We start from the raw sequence: 19,023 nt of genomic DNA on the forward strand, positions 1-19,023 counted from the left end.
AATGCCTCATGATCTGGTTCTTGGAATGCCTTGGCTGAAAAGTCATAATCCCCACATCGACTGGAAGTCGTCACAAATTCTGTCCTGGAGTCCCTTTTGTCACACTAATTGTCTTACTCCTGTTTGTCCGCTCCGTGTTACCTCCAAAACGGATGAAGAGCACATTCCGGAGGCATATCAAGGGTACAAGGACGTATTTTCGGAACAAGCTGCTGACCTGTTACCACCTCACAGGCCTTGGGACTGCCCTATTGACCTTGTCCCAGGGAAGACGCCACCTCGTGGTCGCACATATCCTCTGTCTCTTCCCGAGACTCAAGCCATGTCGGAGTATATTAAGTCCAATATGCTCAAGGGATTCATTCGCCCCTCTTCCTCCCCTGCCGGTGCAGGCTTCTTTTTCGTGAAGAAAAAGGACGGGGGGTTGAGACCATGCATCGACTACCGCGGCCTAAACGACATTACTATTAAGAATAAATACCCCTTGCCACTAATCACAGAGTTATTTGATAGGGTTCGTGGTGCCCGCATTTTTTCAAAACTCGACTTGAGAGGAGCTTACAATCTTATACGCATCCGAGAGGGGGATGAATGGAAGACTGCCTTTAATACCCGAGATGGGCATTACGAATACTTGGTGATGCCGTTTGGTCTTAGTAATGCTCCCGCGGTTTTCCAGGGGTTCGTCAACGAAATCTTTCGTGATATGCTGTATCAGAGCGTTGTGGTATATCTGGACGACATACTGATTTTTTCCAAGAATCTTGTCGAACACAGGACTCAAGTCAAAGAGGTGCTACACCGTTTACGAGAGAATCATCTCTACGCCAAGCTTTCCAAATGTACCTTTGAAGTAACATCTATTCCGTTCCTCGGTTATGTCATCTCGGGGATGGAGCTTCGCATGGATCCGGAAAAGTTGTCGGCCATTCGTGACTGGACTCAGCCTCTTTCCCTGAAAGCAATACAAAGGTTCCTGGGCTTTGCGAACTACTACAGGAAATTCATTAAGGGTTTCTCCACCATTGTTGCGCCCATTACTGCCCTGACGAGGAAGGGTTCTAATCCTAGTTTGTGGCCTCCGGAAGCCATTGTAGCTTTTTCTCGCTTAAAGTTAGCTTTCATGACGGCTCCAGTTCTCCAACAACCAAATTTCGAGGAACCCTTCTTCTTAGAAGTTGATGCATCTTCAGTCGGGGTTGGGGCTGTTCTCTCCCAGTATTCCTCTGATAAAAAATTACATCCGTGTGGCTTCCATTCTCGTAAATTCTCTCCAGCCGAACGAAATTACACTATTGGAGACCAGGAACTCTTGGCAATCAAATCTGCCTTGGAAGAATGGAGATATCTTCTAGAAGGGGCTAAACATGTGTTTACCATCTACACGGATCACAAGAATTTGCTGTACATCAAATCCGCACAATGCTTGAATCCTCGCCAGGCGAGATGGGCACTTTTCTTTTCCCGATTCTCGTTCATTATCAAGTACCGGGCCGGGACTCTCAATATTAAAGCAGATGCGCTTTCTCGTTCACAAGTTCCCACAGACGAGGATGAACCTCCGGAGCGGGGTTTAATTCTGAATCCAGTTTCTGTCTCTGCTGCTTTAACTACTCCAGCTCCTCCTCCTGGAAGAATGTCCGTGCCCGCTAGATTCCGCCCAGGAATACTACTGTGGGCCCATAACTCCAAGTTTTCCGGTCATCCCGGCGCTCAGAAGATGTACAAGTTTCTGCAAAGGTCTTACTGGTGGAACACCATGAGGAAGGATGTACAAGATTGCGTTAATTCGTGTCCCCAATGTACACAACATAAATCTCCTCGTCTGCCTCCTGCAGGGTTACTTCGTCCTCTGCCTATCCCTGTGAGACCCTGGACTCACATTTCCATGGACTTCATCACTGACTTGCCCTGTTCCAAGGGTTGCAACACCGTTTGGGTTATCGTTGACCGTTTTTCGAAGATGGCACACTTTGTGCCCTTGACTGGTCTCCCGACAGCACCGAAACTGGCTCTATTGTTTATCCGAGAACATTTTCGTTTGCATGGGTTGCCACAAGAGATTGTTTCTGACCGTGGAGTACAGTTCACCGCCAGGTTTTGGAAAGCCCTTTGTTCAACTCTACACATTAAACTTAAGTTTTCGTCTGCTTATCATCCCCAAACTAATGGGCAAACGGAACGAGTCAATCAAGATCTAGAGACTTTTCTTCGTTTGTATCTCTCTCCTTCACAGGACAACTGGGTGGAGTTGTTGCCTTGGGCGGAGTTTGCCCATAACCATTTGTTTCATTCTTCCACTGGGGAATCACCATTTTTCGTCAACTACGGGTTCCATCCCCGTGTTCCGGAATTTCCAAGCCTTCCGATAATAGAGGTTCCTGCTGTAGTGTCCACTCTACGACACTTTGGACAAATTTGGAGAAAGGTTCATGCTAATCTTAAGCAGGTTTCTGTTCGGTACAAGTTCTTCGCAGATAAGAAACGGCAAGCCGCACCTCAATATAAAGTTGGGGACAGGGTATGGCTGTCCACACGGAATCTCCGGTTGAAGGTGCCCACCATGAAATTCGCTCCAAGGTTCATCGGTCCTTACCCTGTGCTACAAGTCTTAAATCCTGTGGTCTGTAAACTGGGTTTGCCTGCCCATCTTCGAATACCTAACGCCTTTCATGTTTCTCTACTCCGTCCCCTCATTCTGAATCGGTTCCACTCAGCACTCCCTAGGCCAACGTCCGTAGTGGCAGAAGCTGGAGCGGAGTTTGAAATCAAAACTATTCTTGACTCTCGTTATCTTCATAAAAAATTACAGTACTTGGTGGACTGGAAGGGTTATGGTCCTGAGGAGAGAAGTTGGATTGGGGCTACTGAAGTAACGGCTCCTCGTCTGATTCGGATCTTCCACTCCAGACATCCGACTAAGCCCGGGAAGTGTCCAGGGGCCACTCCTGGAGGAGGGGGTACTGTCACGAACCTCGGGCAGCGGCGACCGCGCTTGTCCCTGCGGGTGGCCTGGTCTGCCCGGCGCCTCTCTTCCCCTGACGGTCTCCGGCTTCAGCGGCAGGTCGGCGCTGCTCTCCGGCGGCTTCCCGGAAGCAAGGACGCCGCCATCACAAGCGAGGGCAAGGAGGCGGAGCAGGTCTGACGTCACCTGCCTGCTCCGCCAATCAGGCTAGGGCGGGGAATTTAAAATCAGATACCAGGCAGAGATCCGGGGCCTGAGTATCTTCGTTTCTCCTGCGGAAGCTGTGATTCCAGAGCTCCCTCGTCCCTGCAAGCATCCTGTGCTTCCAAGCATCCTGTGCCTCCAAGCATCCTGTGCCTCCAAGCATCCTGAGCCTCCAAGCATCCTGTGCCTCCAAGCATCCTGTGCCTCCAAGCATCCTGAGCCTCCAAGCACCTCATCCCTCCAAACACCTCGGTGTCTCCAAACACCTCCGTGCCTCCAAGCACCTCCGTGCCTCCAAGCACCTCCGTGCCTCCAGTTACCTCCAAGCACCTCGTGCCTCCAAGCACCTCATCCCTCCAAACACCTCGGTGTCTCCAAACACCTCCGTGCCTCTAAGCACCTCCGTGCCTCCAAGCACCTCCGTGCCTCCAGTTACCTCCGTGTCTCCAAGCACCTCGTGCCTCCAAGCACCTCATCCCTCCAAACACCTCGGTGTCTCCAAACACCTCCGTGCCCCCAAGCACCTCCGTGCCTCCAAGGGCCTCCCTGCACTCCCTGTACTCCCAGCACCTCAGTGCCTCCAATACCACAGTGTCTCCAATATCTCAGTACCCCAGCCTTCAGTATTTCTACAAGTCTTGTCTTACAGGAGACCTTCAAGAATTCCTCTGGGCCTCCCGCCTGCCGTCTTAGTCCTGCATGAGGAAGACCTACATCCGGCCATCTCTACTACGACCCAGTGGCAGTTCCTCTTCCCGGTCATCGGAAGAAGCCCCGAGTCCACAACACTCCCAAACCAGGTCAGTGACACCCCCATCCAAGCTTCTGTAGATATTGTATAGATATTATTCGGTTTATTGATTAGGTAGTGGCAGTTATTGGTGACTGCCAAAGGGTGGACTGTCAAAGTCGAAAAATATTGAAGTACACACATCACGTACACACATCACAACACAGATGGCCTCCGTGCACGTACTTGTTCTGCCGTGCGTGCACATATTCGCAATTTGCGTATGGTTGCTCCCGCGGTCCTGCGCATTAGCGCGTGGTATGAGTATTTACGGTAGAGTTTGTGAACGCATGGAAAAGCCATCAAAACACATTACATATTTAATCCAAATAGTGCACATTTTACACATAGTCTCCCTGCACCACACCAGCAAGTTACAACAGTTTAAATGGTATCAGAACAAAGGGATTCACCTTTACAGGATAGGAGGGGACAGAACAAGGTTATAAGGTGGTGTTTGGTATCCAGCTGTAGGGTATTTTAAGGGCAATATTCCGGTGTTGGTTTGCAGAAGATCGCACGTTCCAGCGAATAGTTATGCGCAGGAGCAGAATATAGATATAAACTGTATTTACTGTACATTTGGTATGCGGCAGGAACCCAGATGAGACCACCCACAAGTGCATCTGGAACAGACATCGCCCACCTGTTCAAACCAACCTATGACCTCTCCTGTACTGTAAATGACCATCCCTGTGGACAAAGAGATTACAGTATCCATTGTGTTGTTTTAGAAGATTGTATAAATGAGCCAGCTGCATGCCTGGTCAGGGACAGACTCAAAAGGTCATCTACCCAGATGACTGAGGACCAGACTGGGAAGCGCGGCGAAAACCAAACACGTATGTACCATTGACTGTAGCCATTATTCTGTTATATTGTATTGCTTTGTTATTGTAACCCCCTTTCAGTAATAATATGTTGTGGTGTCGGAACCCGGCATTTTAAATACAAACTGGTGTTGTGTTTTCCTTTCCCTGCTAAGGTTATAAGTGTATTACTATCACATGTATAGCTGTTAAGGGTTCACGGTGTATCTTTGGGTGTGTACGCACTGAGTGTACTTTGTACAGCCAGCGCGGCGTTTGTACACAAAGTACGTACACGGTACGGGGCTCTGTACGCTAATGGTGTAATAAGTACGTAGGTTGAGGATTAAGTATAGCAGCCGCAGCGGCTCCATTTAAAGTGTATGAAATGTCTTTTTAAAGTGTTGCTTTTAGTCCTGTATGTAAATCAGCATTTACACAGACCCGAGTAACAAGTGACATCAATAGCTTTTACAGAGTTTATCCGGGTTAAATGGAAACAGATCCGACCCGGGAATAACCCGTGTCGAAGTGCAGTGGAAACGGCAGGGCCGACACGGGTTGTAGCCGGGTTAAACATCCTGGATCGGACCCAGTACTCAGGTGGAAAAGGGGTATAAGTGAGATGGGTGGATCTTGTACCGCTAGTTGTAGGAGATATCATGTGGTGTTTTTAAGGCTATGGTGTATTTGACACCTGGTAGTGAGGGGGAGAGTATCTATATATGACAGACAAAGAGAAACAGGTGGAACGCTTTTCACGTTATGGCAATTATAGCTTCTACCCAATCCATTTTAAACAAGAAATTGAGTTTGGCTAAAAATAAAGGTATCTGTGGGGGTATACTTTCAATCCAACCATGCAGAATCGTCTTCCTGACGTCTTCCTGTTACTGACTCAGAGTCAGTAACAGTTTATTACTCTCTGGGGTCATGCGTTGGTTTGGGTCAAAGACCCCTAAAATCGCCCACTCCGAGGTGAAAGGTACAAATGTTACTAGTTTGGCCTCTGCATACCTGCGGACCAGATGCCAAAAATACTGGATAATGGGACAAGCCCAAAGGTAATGGAAAGTGTCTGCTCCATCTTGGTGACATTTTGGACAGGAGTGAGACCCCATTTGAAAACGCCTAAGCGGTGAAAGATAAGTATTATATGTTTAGAAAGAGTTCGGTATACATACTAGCAGGTAACAGCTTTCGAGAAAATAATAAGACCTTTTCCGGAGTAGGCATGGATAATGTAGGAAAATGGGTCAACCACTTGAACATGCCTCTGGCTATTTCACTATGATCCAATTGTTTTGACTTAAAAAAGTGTAAAGGATCGAAATAGCTTTAGACTTGGGCGCTGGATATTTTAGGAGGCATTCCAGTGGTCCGGTCCACTCCAGTCTATCTCTGAAAAATGCCCCATTGTATGTGATACATAGAAATGTGCTACAAAATGCTAATGGGTATGGGCTTACCATAGCAAATTTTGAGAAGACTTCCATAAAGGTCAAGAGATGCTGATTGCAAAAGAGAATTAATCACCTGCGCTCCTTGCTTAAAATCAGGCTGCAGAAATTAAGCGTGACTTCCACCAATCACTAAAACACAGTATAAACACAAAAAACAAATTCCTGCGCACTGATCAAGGGTATAAGACACTCTATGTTAGATGTCTATAGGTGTAAAACCCATCTAGGTTTAACGTTTAAAATAGATCCAGAGAAGTCCCAGTAAAGTCAATTCTAAAGACAGTCAATATTCAGAGATTTTACAGTCAGTACTTGTACTGATCTCCCTTAATTATAGAAGATCAGAAAAATTAACTTGAAGCAATGTCCCAATAAAATTTCGATAGTCAGAGAAAAACTCTCCTATCTGGTCTCGTCTTGGGTCCTCCAACCAATTAGAAAAGGTAAACGTGGTAAAACTTGTACTCAGTCGGCCTCACCGTTTTCAATTCTTTGTCTATGTCCTCAAATATGGTACATGAAAAACAAATAATGGGGAATCATAGTGCAGACTTCTATAAGTTTATTTGGACACGTTTACAATTAAAAAATGACTTAGCATGCGTACCCTCAGTGATCTTCAGTGGAAGGCACAGTAATTGGCATATAAGGGTAATGGAGAAGCTTCCCCTATTAAGCTTTACCTTCACCGAATCCTGGGCCGCAGTAAACACCAACGCGTTTCAACCGGTAAGGTCTTTATCTTGATAAAGACCTTACCAGTTGAAACGCGTTGGTGTTTACTGCGGCCCAGGACTCGGTGAAGGTAAAGCTTGATAAAGACCTTACCGGTTGAAACGCGTTGGTGTTTACTGCGGCCCAGGACTCGGTGAAGGTAAAGCTTAATAGTGTGTATGTACGATACTGGATCCGATGCGCGCTCCCACGGGTCCTGCATGCAGGTCCAACGTGCGATATTGCTTACGAGGGCCATGCTGCCAAATGCACCATGGCCCCGCTCCTCCCCCCCGTCGCAGCTGGCATCGACAAGTGTTTATGCACATGTCGGGACCCCATCGCAGGCAATGTCGCATCGTGCGGACATCGCACTGATGTGTATATAGCTTGAACGGTGTGGGCAGAGTTTTGTGTTAATGAATTCAATGGAAAGTGCAAAAAGAATTTGCACTATTGGTTGGTTAGAAAAATCAGAAGTTTTATTTTGTGTATAATATGAATGATAGAGTCTCAGGATTGCAGCCAGGATCACAGAGCGGTTCAATCAGCACTCCGCAACAGACATAGGGTACACTTACAATGTAGCATGTTTGGCCACGTTGTAAAACCAAATGTCATTGCTGTATATGGAAGGCAGGTTGATGTCAAAGCCACTGAATTTACCAAAGATCGTTGTTTAAAACTTCTAACTCAATCAGCAATCAATGTGCATTGGTTTCAAATCCTGGTTTCCATTGTAACACAGCTGCAAACACTAGTTTGCAGGAATCTATGACCTGCAAACTGGATTTGTTCTAGGGAACAGGATTGCCACCTAGCAACAGCAGGTGGGTTAGGCAGCAAGCCTCCCGAAAACGCTGATGGAGAGGAGAGTGAAAGAATTTTCACTTCCTCCCCACACCTCCAGCGGCTGGCCGTCGCGCCCACACGCACGTTGCATCACGTATGCCCGCATGGTCACGTGGGAGCTCACCTCAGCCGCTGGTCAGATTTTTTCGGAAGCTTACTGGTGGCAAACCTGTCCCTAAGGCATAGAGAGAGGTGGCGTAAACCATAGTGCTTAATTAGCTCTGTATGGATTATTGTAAGAGAAGAGTCACTCGTAGTGCATTGAAACCAGAGATAGTTTATTTAACGTGCAACAGATATCATTCCCCTAAATGAACAGGGGGAGAGTTAAAGGTCTAAACTGTATGCTAGAGTTAGTAGCGGCGATGAATAATTAGAAACGGGTAGAATCAGCATAACTTTAGGTCAAAACATCCAAGGCGGAAAGTAGTCTACTTTTGTTCTTTATTGGCAGCTGTTTGCGGCTTCTTTTGGTCTCTCGGCGCGCCTAAGGAAGAACGAGAGGGCGAAACAACAGCCCTAGCAACATCGGTGTAAACCCAGGGTGGGTTGGGTGGGAGCTGTTGCTAGGTGGCAATCCTGTTCCCTAGAACAAATCCAGTTTGCAGGTCATAGATTCCTGCAATCTAGTGTTTTGTTCTTCGGGAGGCTTGCCACCTAGCAACAGCAGGTGGGCAGACTACCACATACCTGGTGGTTGCTCTGAGGAACTCGATTTTGCGAGTCTGTTGGCCTCTAGTAGTGCTTCGCAAAAGTTCTAGCGGAGGACCATCTTGCAGCTAGCATGATGGACTGCAAAGGAATGCCTTTGGCAGCTGCTCTAGTTGCGGCGGCTTCCCGTAGGGAATGGCTTTTGAAGTGATTTGTATCGATACCTGCTTCTTTCATAGAAGCCACTATCCACCACCTAATAGTTGAGGGTCTAGCGGGTCGATATGGTTTTCTACAGGTGATAAAGAGTTGTGTTATGTTATTTCTCAATTGTTCTGTCTGGGATAGGTAGGTTGATAAGCAGGAGGCTACGCACAGAGTTGGGTCTTGGTAATCTTGGATAATGTCAAACTCCACGATAGAACTTTTAAAGGAGGAGGTTTTAGTGTGTCCTTTAAGTATGATATGGTATCCCGAGGGTGTGAGTGAAAGCCATGGGTCTGAGATGTGTATGAGGGTGAGTTCAGCTCCTCTTGCAGCTATAGCCAGAGCCAGCAATGATGCTAGTTTGCAAGATAATAGGCTGATATTAGTGTGTGTGTTCCAAGAGGACAGGAAAGAGAGAAAAGGTTCTATGTCCCAGGTGTTTAAATACTTTGGTAGTATGGGTCTAGAGAGGTGAATGCCTCTGAGCAGGCGCAGGTATAATTTGTTCACTGTTAAATTTGGGATTATGATGGCTAGAGCTGAGCCATATGACTTTATGGTAGCTGATGCTAGTCCCATTTGGTATTTAGAGGCTAGGAAGTCTAGAGCTAGGTGAATTAGTGAGTTTTGGATAGAGGTTATCTGTTGGGATCGCCACACGTCAAATTCCTTAATTATTGCGCAATATCTGGCTCTTGTACGAGGTCTTAAGGACGCGTTAATTAGGGCTCATGTTGGAGAGGCTAAAGAGAGGTCAGTTAACAACCTAGTAATATTGCCATCCACATGCACTGGGGGAGAGTCTCTAGTGTGCCCGGGGTTCGCTGGAAACACTCCTTGGATAGGCCCAGGGGAATTTTGAGGCCTTTGCGTAGTTGGCTGATCAAAGGGAACCATACCTTGGATGGCCAGACTGGTTATACTAACACTATGTGGGGTACCCGGTCTTCCTTGATTTTCTGGAGTACTTTCAGAAGGAGTGCCAGGGGAGGGAAGGCGTATGGGTAAGGTAGATCTGTCCACGGAAAGGACATCGCATCCATCCTCCACACTCCTGTTGTCCATATTCTGGACACAAATTGCGGAGTCTGAACACTTGTGGGACTGGCGAATAGGTCTATATCTAAGTTCCCGAAGGTTTGAATTATTGTTTGGAAGACTTGGCTCTTTAGAGCCACGGAATCTAGAGAAAGTTTATCTCGGGAGAAGGAGTCTGCTAGCTCATTTAACTGTCCCGGGATGTAGGACGTGAGGAGGATTATGCCTCTTTGAGTAGCCCAGTTCCAAATTTCTAAAGCTTCTCTGCCTAGGGATATTGACTTAGTACCCCCCATTCTGTTTATGTATGACACTGCGGTCATGTTGTCCAAGCATAGGTGAATGGAGGGGAGTCTTTTACGTGAGTGGGAACTAACGCCTTCAGAGCTAGTTTTGCTGCACGTAGCTCTAGTATGTTGATGTACAGTTGGGATTCTTCGGTTGACCAAGTGCCCCTGACTGCTTTCTCTAGAGAAAATCCTCCCCAACCTGTTAAAGACGGGTCTGTGGTTATCGTCATGGAGGGTGGGGTGTCTAGGAGAGGGCGAGGAGGAGGAGTAGGGAGACTGTTCCAGTGAGCCAACTCCGTCTTTGCTCTTCTGGAAAGAAAAAAAATATATTTTTCCAGGTATAGTGGACGTGAATTAGTGTTCTTAAAAGGCCCTGCATTTCCCTGCATAGTAGAGGTACATGTCGGAAACCTGGGGCCATTGCAATTATTTTCCCTATAATTGTTGCTAAATCGCGTAGGGATAACTTGCGTTTTGTGGATGTTTTTTGTTTACACATTTTTGTGTCTAATCATTTCTCCAGCGGCACTGCCAGGGAGAAAGAATGGGTATCCAGGTTGAACCCCAGGAACGTTAGTGTCTTGGTTGGGGTAAGTACAGATTTTTGGGTATTTATAGTGAAGCCCACGTCTCCTAATAAGGAGAGAGCTATTTCGCTGTGTTTGGTAATTGTATCTAGGTCTGGGTGTACGAGCAGTATGTCGTCTAGATACACAATGCACAGGATGCTCTGCTGGCGCAGGTGATCGACAACGGCTTTCATAGCCCGTGTGAATGTATAGGGTGCACATGAGAGGCCAAATACCATGACAGTCCACTGGTATAATTTTTGTTTCCAGGAGAACCTAAGGAAACGCCTGTGGTTGGGGTGAACAGATATAGAATGGAAAGCTTCTTTTAGGTCTATTGTTATGCAGAAGCAGTCCTTTGTGAGTATATATGGAATGTCTGAGATACCCTCCATGCAAAAGTTTTTTGCTTTTAAGTAGCCCCTTGACATTTAACACTGGTCTTATTGAGCCATCTTGTTTTAATATTGGGAATAGATGGCTTACCCAGCCCTTTACTGCTGGTTCTGCCGGTTCTATTTTTCCCTGTAGTAGTGCTAATGAAAGTACTTCGTCTAGCTGGGGACTGCAATTCCTTGAACAAGGAATATGATTTATTTGTCGTGGGAAACGAATCAGGAGGAGGTTTAGCCCAGACCGAATCATTTTTAGCAACCAATTGTCTGTAGTAATTTTTTGCCATTCTGCAAAAGATTCCTTGAGTGTTTTGTGTGGTATGGGTATGCTTACCGTAATTGCGACCTCTTTTGGAGTTGTTCCTAGCGTTGGAAGTTGACGCTCTGGCAGTGTCGTTGGGTCTGTTACCGAAGCCTCCTGTCTGGGCTCTTCTGGTGCTTTGAAAGTCTTGGGTCGGACCTGCGGCTCTTGAAGTCCGGCCCCCTTGGGGAAAGGGCCTCTTGAACTGTTCGTTCCCTTTCTTGAGGTCGGAAAAGGATTTTCGGGCTTTATGTCTGATTTTAACTTCCTCAATAAACTGGGGCCCGAATAAGTCGGCATTGTCTAAATTAGGAAATTCTAGTGATTTCGGGGCTAGGTCTGCTAGTCCTGCACTAGATAGCCATCTGGACCTGCGGGTATTAGTAATGTGGTTAAATGTCTAGCCTATGATGAGTGTTACTCTGCTAATAGCCTTAAGGAGAGCGAGCTTAGAAGCCACTAGCGAGTCTAGGGAGACGCTGGATTCCCCTTCTCTTTCAGCTTTATCAAGTACGTATAAGAGGGGGCCAGCTGCGTCTGCAATCTTATATTGCATTTTCTTAAGAGTGCGGTCAGTGGTGTCATTATATCTCTTTTCACCCACTATGGAAGTCAGGGCAGGGTCTATACCAGGCGCAAATAATGCTGGCACATCTGGCAACCCCGTATATGAGCGTAAGGGTGTGTACACACGGTGAGATCCCTGCTATGTTCGATTTTGACTATGCGATTTCCCTTGAACTCCCCCAGAGCCCAGATAGCACAGATTGTACAGGTTTTGACTATCTGTGCTTGAGATTTTGTTAATGATGTGCACCGGAAATTTTTCGGGTTTTGTGTTTTGGTTTTGGGTTCGGTTCCGCGGCCGTGTTTTGGGTTCGACCGCGTTTTGGCAAAACCTCACCGAATTTTTTTTGTCGGATTCGGGTGTGTTTTGGATTCGGGTGTTTTTTAAAAAAAAAACCTAAAAAACAGCTTAAATCATAGAATTTGGGGGTAATTTTGATCCCAAAGTATTATTAACCTCAAAAACCATAATTTACACTCATTTTCAGTCTATTCTGAATACCTCACACCTCACAATATTATTTTTAGTCCTAAAATTTGCACCTAGGTCGCTGGATGACTAAGCTAAGCGACCCTAGTGGCCGACACAAACACCGGGCCCATCTAGGAGTGGCACTGCAGTGTCACGCAGGATGTCCCTTCCAAAAAACCCTCCCCAAACAGCACATGACGCAAAGAAAAAAAGAGGCGCAATGAGGTAGCTGTGTGAGTAAGATAAGCGACCCTAGTGGCCGACACAAACACCGGGCCCATCTAGGAGTGGCACTGCAGTGTCACGCAGGATGTCCCTTCCAAAAAACCCTCCCCAAACAGCACATGACGCAAAGAAAAAAAGAGGCGCAATGAGGTAGCTGTGTGAGTAAGATAAGCGACCCTAGTGGCCGACACAAACACCGGGCCCATCTAGGAGTGGCACTGCAGTGTCACGCAGGATGTCCCTTCCAAAAAACCCTCCCCAAACAGCACATGACGCAAAGAAAAAAAGAGGCGCAATGAGGTAGCTGTGTGAGTAAGATAAGCGACCCTAGTGGCCGACACAAACACCGGGCCCATCTAGGAGTGGCACTGCAGTGTCACGCAGGATGTCCCTTCCAAAAAACCCTCCCCAAACAGCACACGACGCAAAGAAAAAAAGAGGCGCAATGAGGTAGCTGTGTGAGTAAGATAAGCGACCCTAGTGGCCGACACAAACACCGGGCCCATCTAGGAGTGGCACTGCAGTGTCACGCAGGATGGCCCTTCCAAAAAACATTCCACAAACAGCACATGACGCAAAGAAAAATTAAAGAAAAAAGAGGTGCAAGATGGAATTGTCCTTGGGCCCTCCCACCCACCCTTATGTTGTATTAACAGGACATGCACACTTTAACCAACCCATCATTTCAGTGACAGGGTCTGCCACACGACTGTGACTGAAATGACGGGTTGGTTTGGACCCCCACCAAAAAAGAAGCAATTAATCTCTCCTTGCACAAACTGGCTCTACAGAGGCAAGATGTCCACCTCATCATCATCCTCCGATATATCACCGTGTACATCCCCCTCCTCACAGATTATCAATTCGTCCCCACTGGAATCCACCATCTCAGCTCCCTGTGTACTTTGTGGAGGCAATTGCTGCTGGTCAATGTCTCCACGGAGGAATTGATTATAGTTCATTTTAATGAACATCATCTTCTCCACATTTTCTGGATGTAACCTCGTACGCCGATTGCTGACAAGGTGAGCGGCGGCACTAAACACTCTTTCGGAGTACACACTTGTGGGAGGGCAACTTAGGTAGAATAAAGCCAGTTTGTGCAAGGGCCTCCAAATTGCCTCTTTTTCCTGCCAGTATAAGTACGGACTGTGTGACGTGCCTACTTGGATGCGGTCACTCATATAATCCTCCACCATTCTTTCAATGGTGAGAGAATCATATGCAGTGACAGTAGACGACATGTCCGTAATCGTTGTCAGGTCCTTCAGTCCGGACCAGATGTCAGCATCAGCAGTCGCTCCAGACTGCCCTGCATCACCGCCAGCGGGTGGGCTCGGAATTCTGAGCCTTTTCCTCGCACCCCCAGTTGCGGGAGAATGTGAAGGAGGAGATGTTGACAGGTCGCGTTCCGCTTGACTTGACAATTTTCTCACCAGCAGGTCTTTCAACCCCAGCAGACTTGTGTCTGCCGGAAAGAGAGATCCAAGGTAGGCTTTAAATCTAGGATCGAGCACGGTGGCCAAAATGTAGTGCTCTGATTTCAACAGATTGACCACCCGTGAATCCTTGTTAAGCGAATTAAGGGCTCCATCCACAAGTTCCACATGCCTAGCGGAATCGCTCCGTGTTAGCTCCTCCTTCAATGTCTCCAGCTTCTTCTGCAAAAGCCTGATGAGGGGAATGACCTGACTCAGGCTGGCAGTGTCTGAACTGACTTCACGTGTGGCAAGTTCAAAGGGCATCAGAACCTTGCACAACGTTGAAATCATTCTCCACTGCACTTGAGACAGGTGCATTCCACCTCCTATATCGTGCTCAATTGTATAGGCTTGAATGGCCTTTTGCTGCTCCTCCAACCTCTGAAGCATATAGAGGGTTGAATTCCACCTCGTTACCACTTCTTGCTTCAGATGATGGCAGGGCAGGTTCAGTAGTTTTTGGTGGTGCTCCAGTCTTCTGTACGTGGTGCCTGTACGCTGAAAGTGTCCCGCAATTCTTCTGGCCACCGACAGCATCTCTTGCACGCCCCTGTCGTTTTTTAAAAAATTCTGCACCACCAAATTCAAGGTATGTGCAAAACATGGGACGTGCTGGAATTTGCCCATATTTAATGCACACACAATATTGCTGGCGTTGTCCGATGCCACAAATCCACAGGAGAGTCCAATTGGGGTAAGCCATTCCGCGATGATCTTCCTCAGTTGCCGTAAGAGGTTTTCAGCTGTGTGCGTATTCTGGAAAGCGGTGATACAAAGCGTAGCCTGCCTAGGAAAGAGTTGGCGTTTGCGAGATGCTGCTACTGGTGCCGCCGCTGCTGTTCTTGCGGCGGGAGTCCATACATCTACCCAGTGGGCTGTCACAGTCATATAGTCCTGACCCTGTCCTGCTCCACTTGTCCACATGTCCGTGGTTAAGTGGACATTGGGTACAGCTGCATTTTTTAGGACACTGGTGAGTCTTTTTCTGAGGTCTGTGTACATTTTCGGTATCGCCTGCCTAGAGAAGTGGAACCTAGATGGTATTTGGTAACGGGGGCACACTACCTCAAGAAATTGTCTAGTTCCCTGTGAACTAACGGCGGATACCGGACGCACGTCTATCACCAACATAGTTGTCAAGGCCTCAGTTATCCGCTTTGCAGCAGGATGACTGCTGTGATATTTAATCTTCCTCGCAAAGGACTGTTGGACAGTCAATTGCTTACTGGAAGTAGTACAAGTGGTCTTCCGACTTCCCCTCTGGGATGACCATCGACTCCCAGCAGCAACAACAGCAGCGCCAGCAGCAGTAGGCGTTACACGCAAGGATGCATCGGAGGAATCCCAGGCAGGAGAGGACTCGTCAGAATTGCCAGTGACATGGCCTGCAGGACTATTGGCATTCCTGGGGAAGGAGGAAATTGACACTGAGGGAGTTGGTGGGGTGGTTTGCGTGAGCTTGGTTACAAGAGGAAGGGATTTACTGGTCAGTGGACTGCTTCCGCTGTCACCCAAAGTTTTTGAACTTGTCACTGACTTATTATGAATGCGCTGCAGGTGACGTATAAGGGAGGATGTTCCGAGGTGGTTAACGTCCTTACCCCTACTTATTACAGCTTGACAAAGGCAACACACGGCTTGACACCTGTTGTCCGCATTTCTGTTGAAATACCTCCACACTGAAGAGCTGATTTTTTTGGTATTTTCACCAGGCATGTCAACGGCCATATTCCTCCCACGGACAACAGGTGTCTCCCCGGGTGCCTGACTTAAACAAACCACCTCACCATCAGAATCCTCCTGGTCAATTTCCTCCCCAGCGCCAGCAACACCCATATCCTCCTCATCCTGGTGTACTTCAACACTGACATCTTCAATCTGACTATCAGGAACTGGACTGCGGGTGCTCCTTCCAGCACTTGCAGGGGGCGTGCAAATGGTGGAAGGCGCATGCTCTTCACGTCCAGTGTTGGGAAGGTCAGGCATCGCAACCGACACAATTGGACTCTCCTTGTGGATCTGGGATTTCGAAGAACGCACAGTTCTTTGCGGTGCTTTTGCCAGCTTGAGTCTTTTCAGTTTTCTAGCGAGAGGCTGAGTGCTTCCATCCTCATGTGAAGCTGAACCACTAGCCATGAACATAGGCCAGGGCCTCAGCCGTTCCTTGCCACTCCGTGTGGTAAATGGCATATTGGCAAGTTTACGCTTCTCCTCCGACAATTTTATTTTAGGTTTTGGAGTCCTTTTTTTACTGATATTTGGTGTTTTGGATTTGACATGCTCTGTACTATAACATTGGGCATCGGCCTTGGCAGACGACGTTGCTGGCATTTCATCGTCTCGGCCATGACTAGTGGCAGCAGCTTCAGCACGAGGTGGAAGTGGATCTTGATCTTTCCCTAATTTTGGAACCTCAACATTTTTGTTCTCCATATTTTAATAGGCACAACTAAAAGGCACCTCAGGTAAACAATGGAGATGGATGGATACTAGTATACTTATGGATGGACTGCCGAGTGCCGACACAGAGGTAGCTACAGCCGTGGACTACCGTACTGTGTCTGCTGCTAATATAGACTGGATGATAATGAGATGAAATCAATATATATATGTATGTATATATAATATCACTAGTACTGCAGCCGGACAGGTAGATAATATATTTATTAGGTAATGATGACTGATGACGGACCTGCTGGACACTGTCAGCTCAGCAGCACCGCAGACTGCTACAGTAAGCTACTATACTATAGTAGTATGTACAAAGAAGAAAGAAAAAAAAAAACCACGGGTAGGTGGTATACAATTATGGATGGACTGCCGAGTGCCGACACAGAGGTAGCTACAGCCGTGGACTACCGTACTGTGTCTGCTGCTAATATAGACTGGATGATAATGAGATGAAATCAATATATATATGTATGTATATATAATATCACTAGTACTGCAGCCGGACAGGTAGATAATATATTTATTAGGTAATGATGACTGATGACGGACCTGCTGGACACTGTCAGCTCAGCAGCACCGCAAACTGCTACAGTAAGCTACTATACTATAGTAGTATGTACAAAGAAGAAAGAAAAAAAAAAACCACGGGTAGGTGGTATACAATTATGGATGGACTGCCGAGTGCCGACACAGAGGTAGCTACAGCCGTGGACTAACGTACTGTGTCTGCTGCTAATATAGAGTCTAGACTGGATGATAAATTATTGATAATGAGATGAAATCAATATAATATCACTAGTACTGCAGCCGGACAGGTACTATATATATTTATTATGTAATGACTGATGACGGACCTGCTGGACACTGTCAGGTCAGCAGCACCGCAGACTGCTACAGTAAGCTACTATAGTAGTATGTATAAAGAAGAATGAAAAAAAAAAAAAACCACGGGTAGGTGGTATACAATAATATATATATATATGCCTACTATTTGTAGGTACAAACGAAAGACCCTTCTGTAACACTTGGATCTCTACTGGTGAAAACTCTCTCTTAGAGAGATTAAAGATCAGACTATCTTTTTGCGAGAAGGATTTCTTCTGACTTCTTGCGATTCTTTGGTTCTGCCTGCCCCTGCGGGTGGTTTTTGACCACCTTTCTGGGTAGCCCCTCGTTGGTCTAAAGGGACTGCCTCAGAAATGGAAGCATCATCGGATTCAGACACTGCAAATTCACTGTCACTCGTGTTTAGGGAAGCCGGGTTCCGTTTCTGATTCTGCGGACGTCGTGGTTGCCATGGTCTGCGGCGTCGTTCTAGGGCGCTATTGCGTGTTGCAGGCGCACCCCCTGATAGCCATCTGTAGACCCTATTTTCTTCGTAGTCTGCATCTACGGTGTGTTTTTTGTTCCTTTTGAATTTGATTAGATTACTTTTGTACTGCTCACATTGCTGTTGTAGTTTATTCAGCCAGCTGGTATTGGCTTCATCTTTCAGCACCTTCTGATGATCGTGCTCAAATGATAAGATCTTAGTGCGTGTAGCTGATAGTTCACGACCTGACTCTTCAATATATATATTAAACTGGTGGTGATTGATTATTAAACTGGTGGTCAGGTCACGTTGCAACTTGCAACTAGTACTCCGAGGCCTAAGCAGACAATCACAAAATATATTATTATACTGGTGGTCAGTGTGGTCACAACAATGGCAGTGTGGCACTGACTCTGGCAGCAAAAGTGTGCACTGTACGTTATATGTACTCCTGAGTCCTGCTCTCAGACTCTAACTGCTCCCCACTGTCAGTGTCTCCCCCACAAGTCAGATAATTAATACAATACACAGTCACACTATCTAATCTATATCACTTCAGCAAGTAGTATAGTAGTACTCCTCCTAATAGTAATAATGCTCCCCAAAATACTGTGTCTCTCTCGTCTCTACTGTGTCTCTCTCTTCTCTAAACGGAGAGGACGCCAGCCACGTCCTCTCCCTATGACTCTCAATGCACGTGTGAAAATGGCGGCGACGCGCGGCTCCTTATATAGAATCCGAGTCTCGCGAGAATCCGACAGCGGGATGATGACGTTCGGGCGCGCTCGGGTTAACCGAGCAAGGCGGGAAGATCCGAGTCGCTCGGACCCGTGAAGAAAAAAACTGAAGTTCGGGCGGGTTCGGATTCAGAGGAACCGAACCCGCTCATCACTAGATTTTGTCTATGTACGATTTTGACTAAGTGCCAATACTGACTATACTTTGTACTAGATTGTACACTAGATAGTCTAAATTGACTTGCTTGCACAGTCTATCTAGCCTTACGATACCGACCCCACGGGAGCGCGCATCGGGATCGAATCTGTATCGCAAGCTGCCTAGCACCAGGAGATATGCACTAACTTTTCATAAGATTTTGACTATATAGTCAAAATCTCACAGATTTATCTCACCGTGTGTACACACCCTTACACTAACTCATCCTCTTTAATGAGTGCTGCTCTAAATGCCAGCTGGGCAAATTTCTGCACTTCTGAATCTTGTTTTAGTGCCCAATGTGAGGCGTATAGTTTAGGCGGAGGTGTCT

The sequence above is a fragment of the Pseudophryne corroboree genome, chromosome 4 (assembly GCF_028390025.1).
Source record: "Pseudophryne corroboree isolate aPseCor3 chromosome 4, aPseCor3.hap2, whole genome shotgun sequence".
Taxonomy (NCBI): domain Eukaryota; kingdom Metazoa; phylum Chordata; class Amphibia; order Anura; family Myobatrachidae; genus Pseudophryne; species Pseudophryne corroboree.